The sequence below is a fragment of the Podarcis liolepis genome, assembly GCF_965112155.1.
Source record: "Podarcis liolepis genome assembly, chromosome: 14".
Lineage (NCBI taxonomy): Eukaryota > Metazoa > Chordata > Lepidosauria > Squamata > Lacertidae > Podarcis > Podarcis liolepis.
The window spans coordinates 23,254,432-23,277,303 of record NC_139569.1 but is presented as its reverse complement, the minus strand read 5'-3'; the positions used below and the strand labels follow the sequence as shown (position 1 = coordinate 23,277,303).

At 45.8% G+C, this 22,872-nt stretch overlaps 1 protein-coding gene across 1 annotated transcript in view; it reads right to left on the bottom strand.

Moving 5' to 3' along the window:
* Positions 1-22,872, bottom strand: part of MEIOB (meiosis specific with OB-fold) — a 235,691-nt gene that overhangs the window by 211,338 nt on the left and 1,481 nt on the right. The gene's annotated exons all lie outside the window — the stretch shown is intronic.

Below are 22,872 nucleotides of genomic sequence, written 5' to 3'. Positions count from 1 at the left end.
CTCTCTCTCTAGAATCAGACAGCAAAGAGAGAAAAAACAAAGGACAATAGTCCCACTTCACAGAACACAGTAACACAAACATCCTGTCTCCATCACTTCCCACTCTGTCAAAACATACACCATCATGGGATAGACAACAATCCCATGACTGCAATCATGGAGCAGGAATTCTAACAATCTCCATGAATAAGACCTGGAAAAGATCAGTCCTCCACAGCAGCATCCAAACTCAAAACAAAATTGTTCGTGATTTCCAGAAACCTGTATTTAGAAGCATGACTGCATCCGACTGTGGAGACACGAGTTTAGCCACCATAGCTAGCAATCGATGGTAGACTTCTCCTCCTCCATGAATCTGTCCAGTCCTCTTTTAAAGCCATCCAAGTTGGTATCCATCCCTGCCTCCTGGGGGTATGAGTTCCATAGTTTACTCCATAGTTTATTTATTATTTATTTCATAAAATGTACACCCCTCTGGTTTGTTTAAAACAACAACAGCAGCCTCAATGAGAATTACGAAAAGAAGTAAAATGACTAGTAAAAACAATTAAAACATTCAAAAACTAAAACTAAAAGCACATCAGAATTCTAGATAACCGGAGTAGGCTTGTTGAAACAGCAGTGTTTTAGTAGGTGCCTGCCTGATATCAATAGGCAGGGAGTTCCAAAGTGTAGATGCCAAGTTGTTAAGGGCTTTATATACTAATAGTAACACCCTGGACGAGGGTGGTGCTGTGGTCTAAACCACTGAGACTCTTGGGCTTGCTGATTGGAAGGTTGGCAGTTCGAATCTCCTTGATGGGGTGAGCTCCCATTGCTCTGTCCCAGCTCCTTCCAATCTATCAGTTTGAAAGCACGCCAGTGCAAGTAGATAAATAGGTACCACTGTGGCAGGAAAGTAAATGGTATTTCCGTGCACTCTGGTTTTCATCACGGTGATTCCATTGCTCCATAAATGGTTTAGTCCTGCTGGCCACATGACCCGGAAAGCTGTCTGTGGACAAACACTGGCTCCCTCGGCCTGAAAGCGAGATGAGTGCCACAACCCAATAATCACCTTTGACTGGACTTAACTGTCCAGGGGTCCTTTAACTTTTTTACCTTAGTAACACCCTGAACTTGAACTGACAGCAGATCAGCAACCAGCGCAGATCTCTGAGCATATGCAGAATTATGGAAAGAACAGAGATGACTAATTTAACTCTATTAATTTAAATGCGTCTGCACTGAGAATAAACAACATAGCAGCAATGATGATTATTTTCCTGCATCGCAGGAAGTTGGACTAGATGAACTTTGAAGTCCTTTCCAACTTCATAATTCTATTATTATTATTATTATTATTATTATTATTATTATTATTATTATTATTATTACAGGTAGGTAGCCATATTGGTCTGCCGTAGTTGAAACAAAATAAAAAAAATCCTTCCAGTAGCACTTTAGAGACCAACTAAGTTAGTTACTGGTATATAACCAATAACTAACTTAGTTGGTCTCTAAGGTGCTACTGGAAGGAATTACTATTATTATTATTTCTCACCTATCTCTTCCCATGACAGGATACAAAGGTGGAAAAAAATAAAATAATGCAATGCAGTTAAATCACTTCTATGCTTTTGCTTTTTTGAAAGGCAGGAGGGGTCGAGATTGCCGGCAGGAGGCGAATCCGCTGCCCTCACCACCCGCCCTGCTCCTCTCCAGGCCTGTCTCTGCCTGTTATGATCCTGATTTCATGCTGCTAATGGGCCTGACATGCACACAGCCGGCAGGAAATATCGGGTGGCGGCTCTTATGCGTATGGCGAGAAGCCGGAGCTGGGTGGACCAGGCTGGAAAATGCACCTTGGAAGGAGCCTGAGACGTTCCAGGGCCTGGGCCAGCGCTTGGCATGGGTCAAGGAGAGGTCTGGGAGAGAGGCAGCCCTCCACCATGGCCACCGGGGGGCGGTGCTGGCCACAAGCTGGGGCCTGCAAGTTCTCAGTGGATGTTATTTCCTTTTGGACCTTCCCTCACGAAACCCACAGAGCTGGCAGCCGGTTCTGATGTACAGACTCCCTCACCATCGTCCGTCTGCGGGAGGATAAATGCAGAAAATGTTTAAAAGGGATTGTGTGGGGAGGGAAACTTAGGGGGATTTTGTAGAAGAGAATTGTCTGGTGAAGAAACCAAATACCTCATCTCCTGCTAGATCTATAAAGTTTGTGCTCCTTTAAAAATTGGGAGGGAGCATAGGAGTCAACTCCTAGGGGTCAAGGTCCCTTCGGGCCCCCCTATAATATTTGAGGGGGCTAGCCCCCCCCCCCGAGTTGATGGACATTGCCATTCAGATGGTGTGTGCATGCCACATCTTGTGATTATACAGGATGGGACTTATGTGGCACCCCCCCATATTTTATTCAGGTTGGCACCCCTGGAAGTGAGTGTGTGTGTGAGAGAGAAAAAAGGTTGCTCCAGATATTCTCTATTTTCCATTGTTTTTGAGTTGAAGCAGGTGGTTATGGCGAGATCAAACCCCTCTCTCCAAGACTTCCCTTTTTGCTCCATATTCCAGGATGAAGCTTCCCCAAATGTTGCTTCTCGGAGGACATCTCCACCCCCCCAAAAAAAAGAAAATTAGCCACAATAGCAATCCTTCCCAATCAGAGGTTCACACCCAGTAAATGGGACTGGTTTCTTGAGCAGCTGGAGATACTAAGAATCAAAAATATAAGTTTCGGATGAGGGAGTTCTGACTTGGCTGCAGCACATTGGAGAGGAAAGGCAATACTGTCTTGGACCAATGATGCCCCCCCAATCCCCAACGCATGGTAGCTTTGATTGATTTATGGGTGGAGCTATTGTGTTATTAATTAAGTTAGCGGCTGACCACTACTGATGGGAATGAAGTTGATCTTACGTGACCAGATGTGAGGCAGGTAAAGAAGCAACTGGGATGAACGTTGGAAGATGCAGAACACATAAGAGGATGTCCTTCTTCACAAAGTGCATATTTCACACTATGGAACTCGCCCCTGCAGGTTGGCCACTGTGAGAACCGGATGCTGGTTTAGATGGACCACTGGCTGGATCCAGGAGCCAGGCTCTTCTGGTCTTGTTTTGCAGGCACTGCCTGATTTTCGGCACTTTTGCTCTGTAAACCATCAGCTGCGCAGAGAAGCCCCGACAATCAGCTGGTTATCGGCGTGCAACACTTTGCAAACATTTTGACGTTAGGGGATTGACAGTTGGGGGAGACAAAGAGATGGCTCCCAGCTTCTGAGCTGGGTGGACCAATGGTCTGAGTTGGCATTCAGCATCTTCCACTGTTGAGGCTGCTTCAGAAACACAAGGCCCTTCAGAGAAACAACCTGCTTCTGTCACCCAAACGTTTGTCTCCCTGTTTTGATTTCCCAAGTGATGTCCATGAGTCAACGTCAGACCTTGGCAAACAGCTCCAAATGGGCAAGCTTGGCAATGTCTGTGAGGTGGAGAGAGGGCCGGATGTGGCTGAGGGAGAAGGAGGCTCTGTGGCTGGCCACAAATTGACAAGCCACACTTCCCCTGAGGGTTGACCTCAGGTCTTCCCCTCTGCTCTGCCCCCCAGACAGGAATGGGAGAAGATTTGAGGCGGGGCTGATATGTGTGTTTGTGGTTTGGGGCTGTTCAAAGCTGGCTGGTGTTTTGATCCTGAATAATTTGGGCAGTTTGAAAAGATCCACATATGTAAAGGGGCAAGAGTCTCGGAGCTGAAACCCAGTTGGAAGGTCCTCCTCAGTCACAGTCCCCCATCCAGCTTCTTTCACCAAGCCTAAAGACTAGAAACTTGATTTTTAAAAAGTAAACATGAGATTGTTTGGAAATTGATATCTGTGCTCAGCATCAGTCCATATGTGGAGAACAGCAAAGTGTGGAACTACAACCACCTACACCCACCCACCACCTAATATAGGAGCCAATTGAACAAAGATAACTGCCAGAAGAGGAGAAAGAAGACTTGGCTGGTTGAAATTGCATTGAAATTACATTGTCACCCCACCGTAATTGCTCCAATATAAGCCCCACACAACAATAAGGACTAGGAGCTCAGATTCCTCAAAGCAATTCTTCACCAAATACGACTAGTACAGACTTATCTGTGGGAATTCTCCTGAAATTGTATAAATAAAGGGCTTTTTAAAAAGAAACAATAACAAGAGACTCTTTGTTTATTTATTTTTGCTCTAAAGCAGTTTCTTATATATTAAATGTGTGGTCCGCATTTTCATTCTAAATCCTCTGAGCTACACAACTCACTAAAACAAAAAACCAGTCTGAAAACAACACCAGTTAACTCAACCATTGCCACAACAGTGACCAAAGTTAATATTTGTAGTCTAATTTCCTTACCACAACAAAAAGGCAACACAGGAAATAGGCAACACATCTTCTTATTGTCTATAAGAAGGGTGCAAATTGGTTTTCAGGGGGGAAAGTGGTGTTGTTGTGACATCTCCTGCTTTCCTCCCCACAGCTCTGGGCTTGTTGCTGCCAGCCAGACTCTCAACTCTCCTCTCTGGCTAATGGGACTGGCTCTCCAACCCCTCCAGGCCTCCCTGTGGCTTCTCCAGCCTTGGCCCTCAGTCCCACACCCCACCGCTTGTGTCGGGTGGCAAGGAGCAAAAGCTCTCGGTTCCTGCCAAGAAATCCGTCCATTTGGCTGCCTTTGGGAGCCTGCCAAACCCTCTGCCAACTCCGAGAGAAAGAGACGAATGAAACTGCTCACAAAGGCCGGTTTATAGGAGCGGACCAGGCACCTGACATTTGGGGAGTAGCTTACGTTACTCCCTTAATCCCCCCATTTGAGTTTAATAAAAAAAACATAAAAATAAAAAAGAAGTAACATTTTAAAATAATAAAAAGAAGAGTGGATAGCAACAGCTGTGCCTGAAGCTTTCCAGGAGATGAACTCATGGACAACTGTTCAAAATAACTTTATTCGTATGGCTATTAGATCAGGCCTCAGGGGAACAACCAATTAACTTGGATGGTGGTAGTCAGACTAGGCCAGCGTGGAACTGGAAACCCGGGGATTGGGAAAAGACAGGAGGGAGAAGGGACGGATGCAGGAGATGGCTTCACAATGATGGATCAGGTGGAGTCTTGTTCATCAGCTGCTCAGCTCACAGAGGGTCTGGGTTGCGTAAATGAACCCAGAGGTTTCTGGGACAGAGGTAGCTATTCTCAAGTTTCCAGAGCGAACTTGGTTAGTTCAAGGGGCGTAGGAAGAAGGAATAATTGGTGAGGAAGGGTTGAGATGCAACTGGAGAGCTGCATAAAGAATTGTTTCCCCCATATTTTTCAGCTGGGCTTGAGGGCTGAGTCTCTCGCCCACTCCCAGTTAGAATCTGAGGCTGTCTTCACTCCAAAGATATGTAACCAGAAACAGCTACTAAGCCTCATCACTGCAACTGCAAGGTAACTCAGTTAAATTGGCTTTCCTCTCTCTCTCTCTCTCTCTCTTGCACATGGGGCACCCCTGCTCAAAGGATTAAGATTTACATAGAATTTGCATTTGCTAATTTATATGTCTAGGTGCGCATTTAGAAAATTTGGGTCTCTTTTTATTCAATTTCGTTTCTTTGGAAGCATTTATTCATCCTTTAGGGGTTGTATCGAACTAAGTTGTCGCAGAATGACTTCTGCTCACACAACAGAATTTCCTCTCCTCTCCCTCCACGTGCCTTTATGCACCTCCCTGCCAAATCTTCTCCTCCCCACAACTCTCTAGAGCAGATCTGAGGACAGTGCAGGTGAAAGGGAGGGAGTGGAAGTGTCATTGTGTGAGCGGAAGCTGTTGCGTGAGCGGAAGTCCTTCCGCTCTTGCATTGACTGAGACGGATTCAACCCTTGATATTTCAAGGGAATTTCAAAGGGGTGTACAGAGCCCAGTTTATTTATTTTGTTTAATATCATGTTGTTGCTGCAATTGTGAAACATTTGCCCTTGTCAATCTACTGCAAATCACTAAGAGATCCACTGGTAGATCCCAACTGACCTTAACCCCCCTACACACCATTTCTACAGATGTGCAAATACCTCCTAACACAGGGGATAATGTTTTAAACAAACACAGAATGGGATGGGGCTGAGAGATCTCTGGTGGGCAAAATCAACTGCTCTGAAAGGAAGGGACAGGCAAAAACACCCCCTTCAATACTTCCTACAAAGAGGAAAATTGCATAGAGCTGGATTTGGGAAGGGTCATAGCTCAGAGGTAGAATACTTGCCTTTCATTCAGGTGGTCCCCGGTTCAATACCCTACAGCATCTGCAGGTGGGACTGGGAGAGTTTCCTGTTCCAAACTCCAGAGAGCGGCTGCCAGTCAGTGTGAACGATACTGAACTACTTGCTTCCAGCAATCTTATCTGGGATGTGAAAGTTCCCCCACCCCAAAAATGCAAACAATCCATTTTGCAGTTTATTTCATTCTTTCGTTCTCTCTCTCTTTTTTTTATATCGCCTGGACAAAACATTAGGAAATGAACCAGCCCTGCCTTGGATTGAAGGAGCTCTTACCTAATCGGGCTTTTTTTAGCCCTCCGGCCCTATGATTAATCAAGAGGAATAAAACGGGAAGTGATAAACTGAGCGATAACACCTGCCAACATTTGCCTCATTCGTTCTCGGCCCTCCATTACCTCATGTCTTGCTGGGGACGAGCGAAAAAGGTCTCCCTGCAAAGCAAAATGCAGCTGCCTTGTGGTGGTCGTGGCGGTGGCTGCGGTCGTGGTCCCTTCCTGGCCAGCCTCGGCGCTGCCAATAGCTTAATAAATGCTGACAACACAATCTGATGTGCCTCTCCTCAGAAGTAAGAACGAGGGGAGAGCAACAAGGGCTGATTTTGCCTTTATGCAGCAGGCCAGTTTCTACATTCACACTGAAACACTAATAATAATAATAATAATAATAATAATAATAATAATAATAATAATTTATTATTTATACCCCGCCCATCTGGCTGGGCTTCCCCAGCCACTCTGGGCGGCTTCCAACAGAACACTAAAATACAATAACCTGTTAAACATTAAAAGCTTCCCTAAACAGGGCTGCCTTCAGATGTCTTCTAAAAGTCTGGTAGTTGTTGTTCTCTTTGACATCTGATGGGAGGGCGTTCCACAGGGCAAGTGCCACTACCGAGAAGGCCCTCTGCCTGGTTCCCTGTAACTTGGCTTCTCGCAGCAAGGGAACTGCCAGAAGGCCCTTGGCACTGGACCTCAGTGTCTGGGTTGAACGATGGAGGTGGAGACGCTCCTTCAGGTATACTGGACCGAGGCTGTTTACCAGGTGAGCAAGTGCCATTGTCAGAGTCTAAGGGCACATGCCAGCCAGGCGGAAATGTTCAAGGAGGGTGGGAAGCCAGGTTGGGACAGGCCCTGGCTGGGGAAATTTTCATAAGCCAGGTGGAGAGACCCCATTGATCAAACCAAGCCTTATGAGGAACGGTTGAGGGAGATAGGTATGTTTAGCATGGAGAAGAGAAGACTGTGAGGTACTATGAGAGCCATCTTCAAATATCTGAAGGGCTGTCACATGGACGGTGGAGCAAGCTTGTTTTCTCTTGCTCCAGAAGGTAGGACCCGGACCAATGGATTCAAATGATAAGAAAGGACATTAGGAAGAAGTTTCTGAGGGTAAGAGCTGTTTGACCAGTGGAATGGATTCCTTCAGAAGTTTTTTTAACAGAGGTTAGATGGCTTTGTGTCAGAGATTTTTTAAGCTGTGATTCTGGAATTCCAGGGAGTTGGACTTTGGGTCCCTGCAATTCTATGGAACTTAGCTGCTTATTCAAATGTTTTTACCACACCAAGGCAGCTGACTAATCTTATCTCATACCAGGGTGGGATCTGGAGTAAGGTATCTGAAGTAAACAGTGAGGTGGTTCACTTGGGCACAGGTAGGTCTTGGGGTCAATGGACTCAACCTTCCAGGGCTTCAGACCAGCACTTTAAACCGAGCGTGGAAAATAATAGATGAGGTAAGACTGGAGTGTGAATGGCTGGGGTCCAGTTTCCAAAAGTCCTCCCAGAGAAGCCTTAGCCCTCTGGGAACAGACTGTACTGACAGGCACCACATCCCTGCAGGGTGGAGCAGTTAAGATTGTTGGGCCAGGACTGCAGAGACCTGCACAACCTGGGTGGACCAGTCACTATATTTCAGTCTAGCCTACCTTGCAGCTCTGTTGTGATGATGATTTGGGGGCAGGGGAGAGAGAGCTGTATAACCTGCCCCGAGATCTTTGGGAAGGATATAAATATAACAAACAAATAAAATAAAAACAGGGTTGTATCCAACTAAGTCCTACTCAGAATAAACCCCGCTGAAATTAATGTTCCAGTATATGAGTCATGCCCATTAATTTCAAGGTCTCTGTTCTGAGCAGGACTAACATTGGTGACAAGCCCAAAACGCTAACAGCTGAAATCTTGTGGGATAATGATTTATCCAGGATGATGGAAGCATTTTAGACTGTCAACTCTTGGTGCACCAGCAGTAATAATAATAATAATAATAATAATAATAATAATAATAATAATAATAATAGAATACAAGTAGTAGTACAAGTTCCTAAATCTAGCAGGATTCTGTCCTTTGTGAACCTTATGTGACATAAGGACATCAAGGACTCAGCTATGTTAGTAAAGAAAAAACACACGTTTTAAATGCGTTATAACACTGTGACACCAGATGGCGCTGTGGAGTTCCGTCTTTCGGCAAGATGATTTCCCATTATGAGGTTTTACAATGTGTTTTCCTGAAATATTTTTTTGATGTGTCTAGATCCAGCCCTCGTCTGGCATCCTGTTCTCACAGTGGCCACGCAAATGCCTGTGGGAAACCAGCAAGCAGGACAAGAGCCCATGCCCTTCCTGTAGTTTCTAGAAACTGATCCTCAGAAACATTGCTGCCTCTGACCAGGGAGGCAGAGAATAGCCATCCTGGCTAGCAGCCATTGATATCCCTCTCCTCCTGCATGAATTGGTCCTCTCCTCTTTCAAAGCCACCCAAGTTGGTGGCCATTCCTGCCTCCTGTGGGAGCGAGTTCTAGAGTTTAGCTCTATGCTCTGTGAAGAAGGACTTCTTTTTTTATTTTTAAACAGTCTTTTCAACTTAGAATCATAGAATTGTAGAGCTGGGTCCTGAGGGTCATCTAGTCCAACCCCCTGCAAAGCATGAATCTTCACTAAAGCATCCATGACAGGTGGCCATCCAACCTCTGCTTGAAAACCTCTAATGAAGGAGAGTCCACCACCTACTGTGGAAGGCCATTCTGCTGTCAAACAGCTCTTCCTGTCAGAACCTTCTTCCTGTTTAGTCGGAATCTCCTTGAAGCCATTGGTCAGAGTCGCACAGCTGATATAGGCTGTCACTCAATGACACTTAGTGAGATTTGTGGGCTCACAGGCCGTCGCCTCCATTTTCTGGCCTCTTCTTTCCCTCAAGCTGCATTGAAAAGAACATATTGCACTGGGTACATCACAGGAGCTAGCGAGGGGTGGAGGGTGGGGGAATCTTCGCATTAAAGATTCCCAGACAGTAAAATCAGCATCTCCACTCCACTGACGTAATCTCAGGGAAACGGCACTCCAAGGAACTGTTCTTGGTGGCGATCAGGGGCTGTGCTAAGAAAAGAAATAAAACGGATCCAAAACTGACGCTGGAACTGAAAAATATTCAAAAGGCTGCAGGTGAGGGGAGCAATTTCAATCTCCCAGGAACCACTTTATGAACATTCCCTGACAAATCGGCAATCCAGCAGCTATCCTGGGGCAAAAGAACTTCGAATCAAGACGCACGTGTGAAAATGCTGAACTGCAATGGATCAAGAGGTTGCAGATTGAACGGAGAAAAGTTGTTGTTTTTAGCAGATTGTATATGTTAATTGGCTTACCGACGCCAGGATGCCTGTGTTATCAACAACTGTTTTGTGAATTACCATTGCATGTTACATAAGGGTCACTGTCTGTGCTTGACTGCATTTCATTTCCTTCTCTGACCTCCCTGTTGACACTTTCCATCCAGGCACTCAAGGGAGGGTGGAGAGAGGCTGGAGAGGGGCATGGCCCATGGAGAGGGCCAAACAGAGAGCATGCGGGGGCCACATCAGACTCCTGGGCCTGAGGTTTCCCTGATCTAACTCAGAATCCTGTTTCCAGCATTAGCTGGTTCAAAAACAGGGAATAAACACTCAGAATAGCCAACCCTTGCTTGGCTTTCAGCATCGGTTATTTGGAGATATACTTTGCTTGTACAAGGAGATTCCACTTTGCTACTGCAATAGATAAAGGTAAAGGTAAAGGGACCCCTGACTATTAGGTCCAGTCGTGGCTGACCCTGGGGTTGCGGCGCTCATCTCACTTTATTGGCCGAGAGAGCTGGAGTACAGCTTCCGGGTCATGTGGCCAGCATGACTAAGTCGCTTCTGGTGAACCAGAGCAGCACATGGAAACGCCGTTTACCTTCCCGCCGGAGCGGTACCTATTTATCTACTTGCACTTGGATGTGCTTTCAAACTGCTAGGTTGGCAGGAGCAGGGACCCAGCAATGGGAACTCACCCCATTGCGGGGATTCGAACTGCCGATCTTCTGATCGGCAAGTCCTAGGCTCTGTGGTTTAACCCACAGCACCACCTGTGTCCCTGCAATAGATAGCTATCAGTAAATGAATTTCCCATGAATTTGTCTTGTCCTTTTTTAAAAAAAGTAAACACACATAACTATCCCATCACCACTAGTGACAGTGATAAGGCAATTTTAAGTGTGATAGTTTTGAACTATTTGCCCCACTCCCACATCTTGCACAGTACAGCTTAATTGTGTGAAAAATGTCTCCAAGTTTCCACATTTGCCCTGCAAGTGGTGAACCAGCGAATATGTCCCTTTGCTCTTTGTAGTTTTTGGAGTTTGGCACTCCTGGAGAAGCCTGGTCCTGCCTTAAGCTAGGACAGGTGGGGAATGGGTGGACTGACAGATTCATGAAACAGAATCCTGACCCTCCGAGTGCCCTGGAATTAAAGTGCTCCAGAAAACTATTTCAGGCTTTAATTGGGGAACTTACTGATTTTGGTACAGTTGAACAGCTGACTGGCAGTGGGCCTCAGATGACAGAATGCTCTTTCCTGAGGCTTTTACCTCTTCAGACAAGTAGATTGTGCTTTTTCACTTTTTCCAATCGGGTTTTGCCATTTGAGAAAAGTGGCTTTTTAAAAATCCACTGTGGGCATTATGGGCATGGAAGCCACAGGGTGGCTGGGTGGTAGAATGACCCTCTCTTGGCGCCTCTTCCCTGAGCTGCTCTTAGCTCAGGGGTCAGCCAACTTCTTGTCTTCCATGGGAACAGTGAGAGCAGTGCTTATTTACCTAAAAAAACAAATAAATGTTTAGGGGCACTCTCATTTTCCTACTCATATTGAAATACTGCCCCTAAATGAGGCCAGACTTAAGATACAAAAAATGTTTAGGGGTGTGCATCCCCCTGTGTCGCCCCAGAAAAAAAGGTCTGCCTGAGAGTAATGTGTTGCAGCAATCATATGCTGGTGATGGATGAATTCCAAAGTGGGTCAGGTCATCCATTTATCTTCCCCACACCGCCACCTACCTCCTCTCTTTCTAAGGCCTCATTCACACCATACATTTAAAGTGATCCCCCTTTAAATAGTCATGGCTCCCACTCCCCCCCAAAAGGGAGCTGTAGTTTGCTGGAGGTGCTGAGAGTTGGTAAAGGTAAAGGGACCCCTGACCATTAGGTCCAGTTGTGGCCGACTCTGGGGTTGCGGCGCTCATCTCGCTTTACTGGCTGGCCAGCATGACTAAGCCGCTTCTGGCGAACCAGAGCAGCGCACAGAAACGCCGTTTACCTTCCCGCCGGAGCCGTACCTATTTATCTACTTGCACTTTGATGTGCTTTCGAACTGCTAGGTTGGCAGGAGCAGGGACCGAGCAACGGGAGCTCACCCCATCGCAGGGATTCAAACCGCCAACCTTCTGATCGGCAAGCCCTAGGCTCTGTGGTTTAACCCACAGCGCCACCCGTGTACCAACTGAGAGTTGGTATGAGATCCCTATTCCCTCCCACAGCTAGGGAACTCAGGGGCACCATTTTCAAGGAGGGGGCCAGGCCCCTCTAATATTCTGTGGCGGACCCCAATGAGCCTTCCTGTGGCCACTGTGGGACGTCACACACACACAACACCCCCCCCAAAGTTGGGTGGAACCTGGTCATGTGCTCTGGTAACTGTAGCTCCAGGAGGTGGGTGGGGGGAGAATGCATCCAGTATAAAAGGCCTGTTGGAAGAGGAAGGTGCCCAAAAGAAAGCTGAGCCACATAGTGCCATTTAAACAAGCAAACAAACAAGTGAGGCTGCCCAATATACAACAGGAAGGATTTCCAGAGGGTAGGTGCCACCACAGCAAAGGGCCAATTACTACAGCAAACGCAACAGACCTCTTGATTATATGGACTTTGAAGGAGGCCCCCACCTGCAAAGTGCAGTGAGGAGTTGGGTGTATTTATTCTGATTGATTTAGTTTTACATTTATATTCCATCATAGTTAAGGAATCTCAAAGTTTAAACGTATCCTTTACAAATTCAGCTAGCAAAAACAACAACCATGTTATATATTGCAAAAGAGAGAGAGACGTTTTATTCCAACAAGAATATGTAAATGTTAAACTATACGACATTGCACTCTTGCAAACCCTATAAAATCCAAATGGCTATTGAAACATACAAATATGTGTGTGCAAACATATTTGGACATCGAGTCCTTTTCAGCTCCCAGATAACGCCTTAGACCAGCAGTTCCCAAACATTTATCACCACAGGCCACCCGAAAATTGCTGTGAGGTCTTGGCGAACCACTTGATGATTTCCCTGCCTATTGTAGCCTTTGCAATGTGCCCTGTGCTAGATGCTGGGAGATTTTAAATCACATTCTTATTGCTTCTTTTATTTCTTATGCATTGCATCTTATTTTATTACAGTTTGCATTCCAAATGGCACTACAATAAATGCAATATAAAACATAAAAGATGCAACCAGAGCACAATTAAAAGTCAATATATTTAATGCAGACTTGCTAAGGACCACCTGAATGAAGCTCTCAGACCACGGGTGGTCCACAGTCCGCTGTGTGTGTTTTGCTGCCCGCGTTGGTCAATCTGCCTGCCCAAGGGTCACAACGTTAGGACCGGCTCCTTCGCATCGCTGGCCCAGCGCCTCCAGCTCCACAGAATCACCCTTTGTTGGGAGGCGGGCAGAGGGCACATGCTGGAACCTAAGGAGGCATTCGCCGCACGGCTGGCGTTGACGCTCGCCAAGAACCAACGGCCATTTGGGGGGGGGGGAGTGGAGTGGAGATTGGAATTCTAAGCACAAGTGTGAGCAACTTTGTTTTTCTAATCCGGCCGGGTTCAAAGTGGATGGGCTCGCGTTGGGCACAGCTGCGGCTGTCTGAACTCAAACAGGTGACGGGCGCAGCTGTCTTCCTTTTCAACCGCTCCAAAAGACGGAAAGTGTGTGTGTGTGTGTGTGTGGATTTCACTATTTCCTCACTGCATCGCTCATTAACCCCCGAGAGTCCTCAACGCCATGCTTCCTAGACTCCAGAACCCCTTGTCCTGGATCGGGGCCCTACTACTTTCCCCAAGAGAAGCACTGAATTGCTTTCTTATATTCTTCCCTGAAAAGCGATTTCATCTGTGTTTGTTTCTGTCCGTTTCTGCCTAGTAAAGCGAAGCAAAAAAGGAAAAGGAAAATGGGGAAAAAAATAAGAGTACATTCCAGTGGTTTGAATTTGTGTCTGGCCGATTGCTTAAGCCATTCCTGAGCATCGGAAAGACCCAAGAGGAAATTGTTGACCTTCGGAGTGAAGTGGGGTGTGTTAAAGGTCACTGCCCTTTCTCTACAATGTCTTCCACAGATCAGCAAAGGAGAAGGCACCTGTTCCTGTAGGCTCTAACCACAGAGATGAAGTTGAGAAGACACCAGGACATGGGAACATTTTGTAATTTGTTCCCATAGCCCAGTATCTTCTCAGCTTCTATCTTCCATGCTTCTTCCCACAGCCTTGGAAAGCCCTGACCGAGCACCTTAAAGCTTGCTGGAAAGAAGGCTGAGAATGGGCTCCAAGGAGACAGTTCCTCCTCTGAATTTTGCTTTGCAGGTTTGAATCTTCCTTCTGCAATTTGGGAAGGGACATAGCTTCTGCTTTCCATGCAGAACATCCCTGGCTCATTGCACAGTGAAGGGAAGTTGGAAACTAATAAAGAGGCTTCTGCACTTTGTTTTCCCCAGCTGTCCTTTTATAGAACCGTTATTTGCAATACTCATAGAGTTCAGGTGGGCAGAGTGCTCTTGTGCTCAGCTCTTGTGAGAACAGGAGGCTAGACTAGATGGGCCACTGGCTTGATCCAGGAGACAGGGTTCTTCCCATGTTCTTAAATCCAAACAAGCATGCATTGCAGCCAAGAGACAAAATGAGAGGAGGGCTACGTAGACATGGGTTTTTCTGAGTTGCTGGCCTCAGAGATAGATGGATGAGTGGAGGATGGACTGAAACCCCTCTCCCCGTCCTCTCCTGCATAACTTGATGGGTTTGTTAGCGAACAACTAAGGATGGATTAATCTCAATTTCTGGTGATGTCCTTCTTCACCACATTTTGGCATCAGTTTGCTATTTATTTATTTTTTAATTCCTGGTGAAAATTTGCCCGCATTTTGTCGAACATTTCTCTTAATACGGCCATTTTCGCAAGCCATTGCCCGTTAACACGATGCATCTTTGCATGTTATTTCCTCCAATATCTGCATTTAAATGCACATTCCCCCCTGACACGTGGATACTTGTGCACGGTTTCTGATCGGAGGACCAAATTCAGAGCAGTGTGAATTTTGAAAGGTAGCTCGATTTTGGACCATTCAAGGAAGAGTTGATTTGGAAGCTTGGTGTTCAACTGTGAACCGAGTCAAATTCTTCCCCCTCCCTTGTGAATATGTCAGGATTTGACCAATGCAGGTGTCAAAGATTCCAGCAGGTAAACCTACAAGGGACCCTCTCCCAAAAAAGCATGAAGTTTTTGATTTGGATCAGCCTTGGGATATCATGTATGGATAGGAAATCCATCAGGCATCTGGGCATTTTAATATTTTCACAGTCAATCGTTGTTTGATGCTTCAGTCATCTTTGGGTATAACACTCCCTTGATTCCTCCTGGTTGCTGCTGTTCAACTGTTGCTCGTGTGTCCCCCCCCCCAGTCCATGCAGCTGCAAAGATGACGTTGAAAGGACCAGCTTACTGATTATTTGTTTCTGGAGTTGCATAATTCCCCCCGCCTTCCTTGGCAGGCGTTCATCTCAATAAAAGAAACTAAACCGGGGGTTGGGGGGTTGGAAGCCTGTTTGAAAAGGAGCAACAAGTGTTCTGTTTTTAAAAAAGAAAAAGTTCGCCCCCCCTTCCCAGAAATGGAGCATGGACAGCTGTCCCTTTAAATATTAATCAGTGCCTCATTGAGATGCAAATATGTTAATGCCAAATAACACGGCTGCAGCTGCAGGGAATGGGCAACGGTCGGAGCTGACCTTCTTCTGGAACTGGAATAATGGTACAGGTGCAGGACGACAGCACAACCTTTTTCTTAATAAGGCAATTTGTGTGCCTCTGCCTTTCAAGGGGAGGGGTGAGAGACGCTGGGGAAGGGGCAACTATCTTGCGGCTAAAACAAGGTGCTAATCTTACAATAGCTGGGTTGAAGGCACAGTCGACACAGGGCATCTTTGGTTCCTCGCCCTGAGGCTCGGCTAATCAGAACGGAGATCTCCCCTGCCCCACAGCCCCGCGAATCAGCTGGACTCTGGCCAGGACCCAACCATAAAGTATTACTTGTTATGTTTCCAAGATAGCATGCAAACAGGAAGAGCAGGGCAGCCCCAGAAACAAAGCGGGGACCAGAGAGCAATTGCCTGCCCAATTAACTTGATGGTTTTCTCTGCTCTTGTGAAATGCTCAGATGTCCCAATGGGAAGCCTGCAAGCAGCACCGGAGGACAACAGCGCCCACTCCTCCTGTGCTTTCCAGAAACTGGATTCAGAGGCACGGTGCCTCCAACAGAGGAGGCAGAACAGGGACAGCATAGCTAGTAGCCAGGGATAGTCTTCCTCTCCACCAATGTGTCCAATCATCTTTCAAAGCCATCCAAGTTGGTGGCCACCACTGCCCCCTGTGGGATTGAGTTCCACAGTTTAACCAAGGGCCTTCTTTGGTCTGCTGGTAGCAGATCACAGTTGATCAGCAGCTTCCTGTGCTGCCAAGGTGACAAGGTCCTGCACACTTCCTGCTCCTTCTGCTTCCAGCTCTGGCTTGTCATGCTTTAAGGAGGACATCGACCAATGAGCATGTTCAGAGGGGTGCGATGAGGATTGTGGGAGATCTTGAAGGCAAAGGCCACGAGGAACAGCTGGAAGAGCTGGGTATTTTGAGTCTGGAGGGTCCAGGAGAGACATGAGAGCTATCTTCACATATCGGAAGAGCTGTCACAAAAGCAGTGGTGGAGCAGATGCAATTTCTGTTAGGGGAAGGGCCAGAGTTCAGTCACAGAGCACCTGCTTCTTACATTCACTTCTCCACATTTTCACATCTGTTTGCAGTTTTTTTTTTTTATAAAGTAAGAAATGCCCTCATGAAAATTTATGTAAATTGAATTTTTGTATGCAATTTTGCCCAATATACACATTTTTTGCAAAGCAATTCCCCCATATCCAATGCATTTTTGTGTGCTATTTTCATTAATATATGCATTTCATATGCATATTTACCCCTAAGATGTGCATATTTGAACACATAACTTGGCTGGAGAACTGCAGTGCAAAATTCAGAGAAGTGCAAATTTCATAGACCGTCAGGGTGGTGGTGTTTCAGTTTGTGTATTGTTTTGGGAAGTGCAAATTGGGGTGGTTCACCTTTCTACGTGAATTGAATTGAATTCTGCCTCATTCCTAGTCTCATGTCATTCTCTGCCAATCATCTGGACCAGTGAGGGTGGGGCTAACACCTCACACATCCGTACCATAAAACAAACTTCAATCCCATCACTGGCCTTATTTGAATTCACTCTTAGAGAGAGCAGGGAGGGCATTTCTAGTCAACTAAGTCTGACTCAGAGTTGACCCACCGAAGTGAATGGACCTAACTTTGCCATCTTCATTCATTTCAGTGAAAAGAAGCGAAACATAAGCCACATTCACACCATCCATTTAAAGCTCTAGCATACTGATTTTAAAAGTCATGGCTTCCCCCAAAGAATTCTGGGAGCTGTAGTTTCTGAATTGTTAAAAGATCCCTCTATTCACCTCCCAGAGCTACAATTTCCAGATTTCCCTGGGGAAAGGGATTGATGGTTAAACCCCTCTGGGAATTGCAGCTCAGGAAGGGGAATAGGGGCCTCTTAACAACTCTCTGATGTTGGGAAAGATGGAACCTGATGTTGGGAAAGGTGGAGGGCACAAGGAGAAGGGGACGACAGAAGACGAGATGGTTGGACAATGTTCTCGAAGCTACAAACATGAGTCTGACCAAACTGCGGGAGGCAGTGGAAGACAGGAGTGCCTGGCATGCTCTGGTCCATGGGGTCACGAAGAGTCAGACACGACTAAACAACACAACAACAACAACTCTCAGCACCCTCAATGAACTACAGCTCCCAGGATTCTTTGGGGGGAACCATGACTATTTAAAGTGGTATCATAGTGCTTTAAATGTATGCTGTGAGTTGAATTCTACCCAGAGTGATTATATTTTTACTAGCTTTTGGAACTCCGGAAGCTGTTGCGATTCTCTTGAAGCAAGGTGTGTGAGATGGTGGTTCTGGGAAATTAAACATTTCATTATCTGTTCAGCAAATGAATAACTTTGCCCTGGACACCTAAGTACCAGGCAAAGGCAGCTGCAACATCCTTGTCCGCCCCCCTTCTTTTTAAAAAGAAATCACAGAGACGGTCCTGCAGATGGCTCCTCCATCAACAAGCGCTGCAGCTGCGTGGCATTACAGCCCCTCCGCGTACAAGCAGTGTGCGAGAATGCGGACGGATGAATTGGAGAGAGGAAGAAGGAGCCTCATTTGGTCTTGTTGAGCACGGGGGGCGGGGTGGGGGTTGGAGATGCGACATGGAGGGAAGAGAAGAGACAGATAAAGAAAGACAAGGAGCAGGCACCCTTCCCTATACTTGGGGAGGTGGGGGGAATTCTGTCCAGTTTGCAATTAAAGGCAAGCTTCCAAATCTGCACACTTGGAAATAATAAGCGAATTAAGTCTGAAAATAATAAATCACACGGCACCTTCCATGTTCACTCAATGGCAGCCCAGTCCATTCAGACATCTCAAGTCACAGATTCGCAAACTCTACCAGAAGCAATCTCATTCACTGACAAAGCCCCCAACTACTTGGGTCCAAGGGATCTCAGGAATTGTCTGAGTCCTTCTATTCCAGCTCAGTCACTGACATCATTTGCATGAGTGTCTCTGGTTGTTCCTTGAGTAGCTGAGGCTTGTTTGGCAACGAAGAGAAACCCAGTCTTTAGTGCCATTTGCCCAGTCCTGTGGAACTCCCTGCCAATAGAGATTCCGCCTTCTGCGGCAACTTTTAAATGCCTGCTGAAAACCTTTCTATTCTTTCCGGCTTATGCAGCCAAGTAAGAACATATCCTTCCACAATGGTTTATTGATGTGTGTTTTTAACTTCTTATGGTTTTCATTGAACGGTTTTATGTTTTTTGTTGCCGTAAGCTCCTTTGATTCTTTTTATGACACAGCAGTATGCAATATTTTTATAGATAAGTATAAATAAATAAATTTCAGCAGAAAATAATGATAAAGGATAAGCTGTGCCTCACTGGAGGGAATTGTCTCTCCTGGGAACTTGATTAGATATTTGTTCTAAACTCGTCTTGCTTTATTTTGTAGGAATTCATGCATCGTGTCCCAGAGTATTCAGGCGCTGAGCAATCAAATTAATCATTATCATCCTCTATGGCCAATTACAAACATGCATCAGCTTCCCATCAGGGCACTCATGTGACCCCCAAGCCAAGGAGATAAGCAACTATACAATCTTTAGAAGACATCTGAAGGCAGCCCTGTATAGGGAAGTTGCTCTAGTTATAATGGAGTTGGATGAAACCCTTTATTTCCACCCCTTGTTTGGTTGGGCTTCCACTCAGAGAGCTGGAGATCTTGACCTTCCTTCTTTCTTCTCTGTTGGCCATGTGGCAAAAGTACCTGCAAGACGGTCACAATCCCTTTCCTTCATACACTTGTCTTTGGCTGACTTGTAGGGAACCAGACAGGGTGGGTTAGGGAGGAGGGAAAATAGAAATGCAATGAGACTTTGCACCAGACTAGCACTTAATAAATGCTAGCATGAATTAGGAAACTCCAGCATCTTACTGTAGGGTTGCTGAGACAGGCCAGTTCTTGAAACTGTTATGGACTACCCCAGATGGGTTTTCATGAAACACCAGATGGGAAATATATTCAAGCATTGTAATATATACAAATTATTTAATGCTTCTAGCACCAGCCCCCCAACCATGGGTTATTACAAATCTTTACGGCTACAATCAGCAAATATATCATCGAGGTATATAAAATGTACATATTATAAACACTTGTGAGTATCAGGTCAGATGCACTGATGTTGTCTAAAATAATAGACATATTTTATTTCTATAACTAGAGAATAACCTTCTGGGGAATTTCAGTAGAAGCATGTTCTTCATACAGCCCCAGCAACTGCGATTACTGAATGTTGTACCCCTAAACATCTGGAGGGCTACAGGTTGGTCTATAGACAAAACAACTTCTTTGTTTGTGGAAGCGGAGCAAAGTTTTCCTCTGGAGTGACTTTCTGGATCTTATCAGCAAGTCTGGGTTACGCTTTTGCCCTTCTGACATGGCCTAATTGTGCTTTAACCTCAACCAACAACTTTGTGAAATGGGTTGATACGAGAGCTGCTTAAGGTGACCACGGCTTTCACCTCCTCCTCACAGATAGGCTGCTTCATAATCTGTTGCCTATTTATTATTGTTGCTAACTGCTTGCAGGCCACATCAATTGAGCACAATCATTTCCTCCATGCAGGCGCAGAAGTCTCAGTGATGTTATCCTCGGCTATTAAAGAGCCGAGTGCCCAGGGAAAGCCAAGATGGGAATTGTGCAATTTTACGTCCCTAAACAGGCTGGTGCAGAAGGAGCAGTGGGGGCTCTCCTCTCTTCCATTTTTGTATCAGGCTAGCCCATATTTTTTGTTCTCAGGCTACCTATGTGTGAGTGGGCAATTTGGCTCGATTTGCTGGGGGACAAGAAGTAATGCTTTTGAAAAGTATTAGGCATTAATGCTTCCGAATACCAGTTGCTGGAAACCTCAGGCATCTTGTTGGCCACTGTGAGAAGAGGATGCTTGATCCTAGATGGCTTGATCCAGGAGGGCTCTTCTTAAATTCTTACCTTACAGGTGGGCCTTGAGAATTCATTAAGAGGCTCCCCCACCTTCCCTCCCAGCTAAATTTTGCACTGCGTTAAGGGCTCATCCACTCACTAGTTCTCTGTTAGCAGGACCTTACAGGATAGAACAGTGCTCTGTGCTTAAAGAGAAGAACTCTGCATCAAGTAATCCTACGGACATTGAGCGTCAAAGGCCAACACCCTCAAACTGCTACTGAAAACATCAGAAGACCATCAGATCAAAGGTGGCCCAATTGGAAGTCCACAAGCAGGACGTGAGCACACCAGCACTGTCCTCACGTGTGATACCCAGAAACTAGCACAAAGAGGCATTTGGAGGTTCTATTTACAAGCAAGTGGTATACAAATTTTGCTAAAAACAACCCATCGATATATTTTTCATCGAAAGGCTGCACACCTCGACTGCCATTTTTATCTGTTCCACCCAGTTCTTCAGAATCTGCTTCCTTTCCCTAATCTCCAGTCTCCAAGCTCCTCTGCCATGTGTAGCTTGTCCCAAACATCTTTATCTACCCAGACACATTCTGGAGGGTGTGGGACGGACAGGGAGGCCAATATTACTTTCTTCAACAAAGCGATGAGGGTTTGGGAAGAGACAAAAAAATTCCCCGAGTTTACAAGAGACCAGGGAGGAGAGGAAGAGCCTGTTTTTACAGCCTTCGCTCCACTGTTTGGAGAATGATCACTATTTGTCTGGAATGCTTCCGGTTCTTTGCCTGCTTGGGAGTCTCTTCTCTTTCGTTCTCCCCGCAACAACCCCCCCAACCTCTTTTCCTCCTGGGCCAGAGAGAACCAGGAGACAGGACAAAACACAACACTTCGCAGCTGTGCGTCTCCTTCCTCCAGGACCCGGAGTTCACTGGCGATGCTAATTGGTTTTGCAGAAGCCATCAAGACGAACTGTCTCTGAACGGATGATACTCCTAGCCGGTGAGGGACTCTGCAAAGCCCCACACATCTGAGTTGCTTTTCAGACCCTGAGGTGCAAAAGTCACGGTCACATATCCCTGCACTTGAAAATACAAAAATACAGCCCTTGTAAATGGGGTCCACTAGAATTCAGACCTATTTGTTTGTAAAATCAGAGCTTTGAGCAGGGCAAGCCTGGGGAGCTTTTTTCAGCCTGAGGGTTGCATTCCCATAAGGGCATTCTTTGGGGGTGAGGGACGATGACGCGACATGTCACTGGTGGGCGGTGTCAGAGGCAAAAGTGAGCCGGCCAACCAATGTGAACTTTACCTCTGTACAGTAGTTATCTTCTAGATACATACACCAATCCATTAGGGCAAGCAAAAGTCAAGACCAGAGTTCTAAGACACATTCCAGCCAGGCAAAAACACCCAAGGAAGGTGATAAGCAAGGCCGGTGAGGGGTTGGAAGGTGCCCAGAGTGGCTGGGGAAACCCAGCCAGATGGGTGGGGTATAAATAATAAATAATAATAATAATAATAAATAATAATAATAATAATAATAATAATAATAATAATAATAATAATAAATCTTTTGCAGGCCTGGATGAAGGAATGTTTATGTCTGTATATATACCTACAACCTTTTGCATAGCCAGAATGTAATATTGTGTTCTAATCTTGTATATTTTAATTGTTGAAACCCTTAGGCTGAAGGGTAATAATTTGTATAATAATAATAATAATAATAATAATAATAATAATAATGGACGTGGGTGGCACTGTGGGTTAAACCACAGAGCCTAGGACTTGCCGATCAGAAGGTCGGTGGTTCGAATCCCCGCGATGGGGTGAGCTCCCGTTGCTCGGTCCCTGCTCCTGCCAACCTAGCCGTTCGAAAGCACATCAAGTGCAAGTAGATAAATAGGTACCACTCTGGCGGGAAGGTAAACAGCGTTTCCGTGTGCTGCTCTGGTTCGCCAGAAGCGGCTTAGTCATGCTGGCCACATGACCTGGAAGCTGTACGCCGGCTTCCTTGGCCAATAAAGCGAGATGAGCGCTGCAACCCCAGAGTCGTCCGTGACTGGACTTAATGGTCAGGGGTCCCTTTACCTTTAATAATAATAATAATAATAATAATAATAATAATAATAATAATAATGTGCTTGCTGTAAAAGCCACATCCACTGCTGTGCCCACTTGCCTCTGGCCCAGGCATCTGGTTGGCCCCTATGAGAACAAGATGCTGGACTAGATGGGCCACTGGCCTGATCCTGCAGGGCTCATCTTATGGTCTTAAGTTTTATGTTATGACTCATAAGTCGACACTGAGTGCCTACCATTTGGCTAACCAACTGGGGTAACAACAGTAAAATCTAGTTGGTTATATAATTAGAAAATTAAAGAAATCCAAGCAAGCAAGGCTG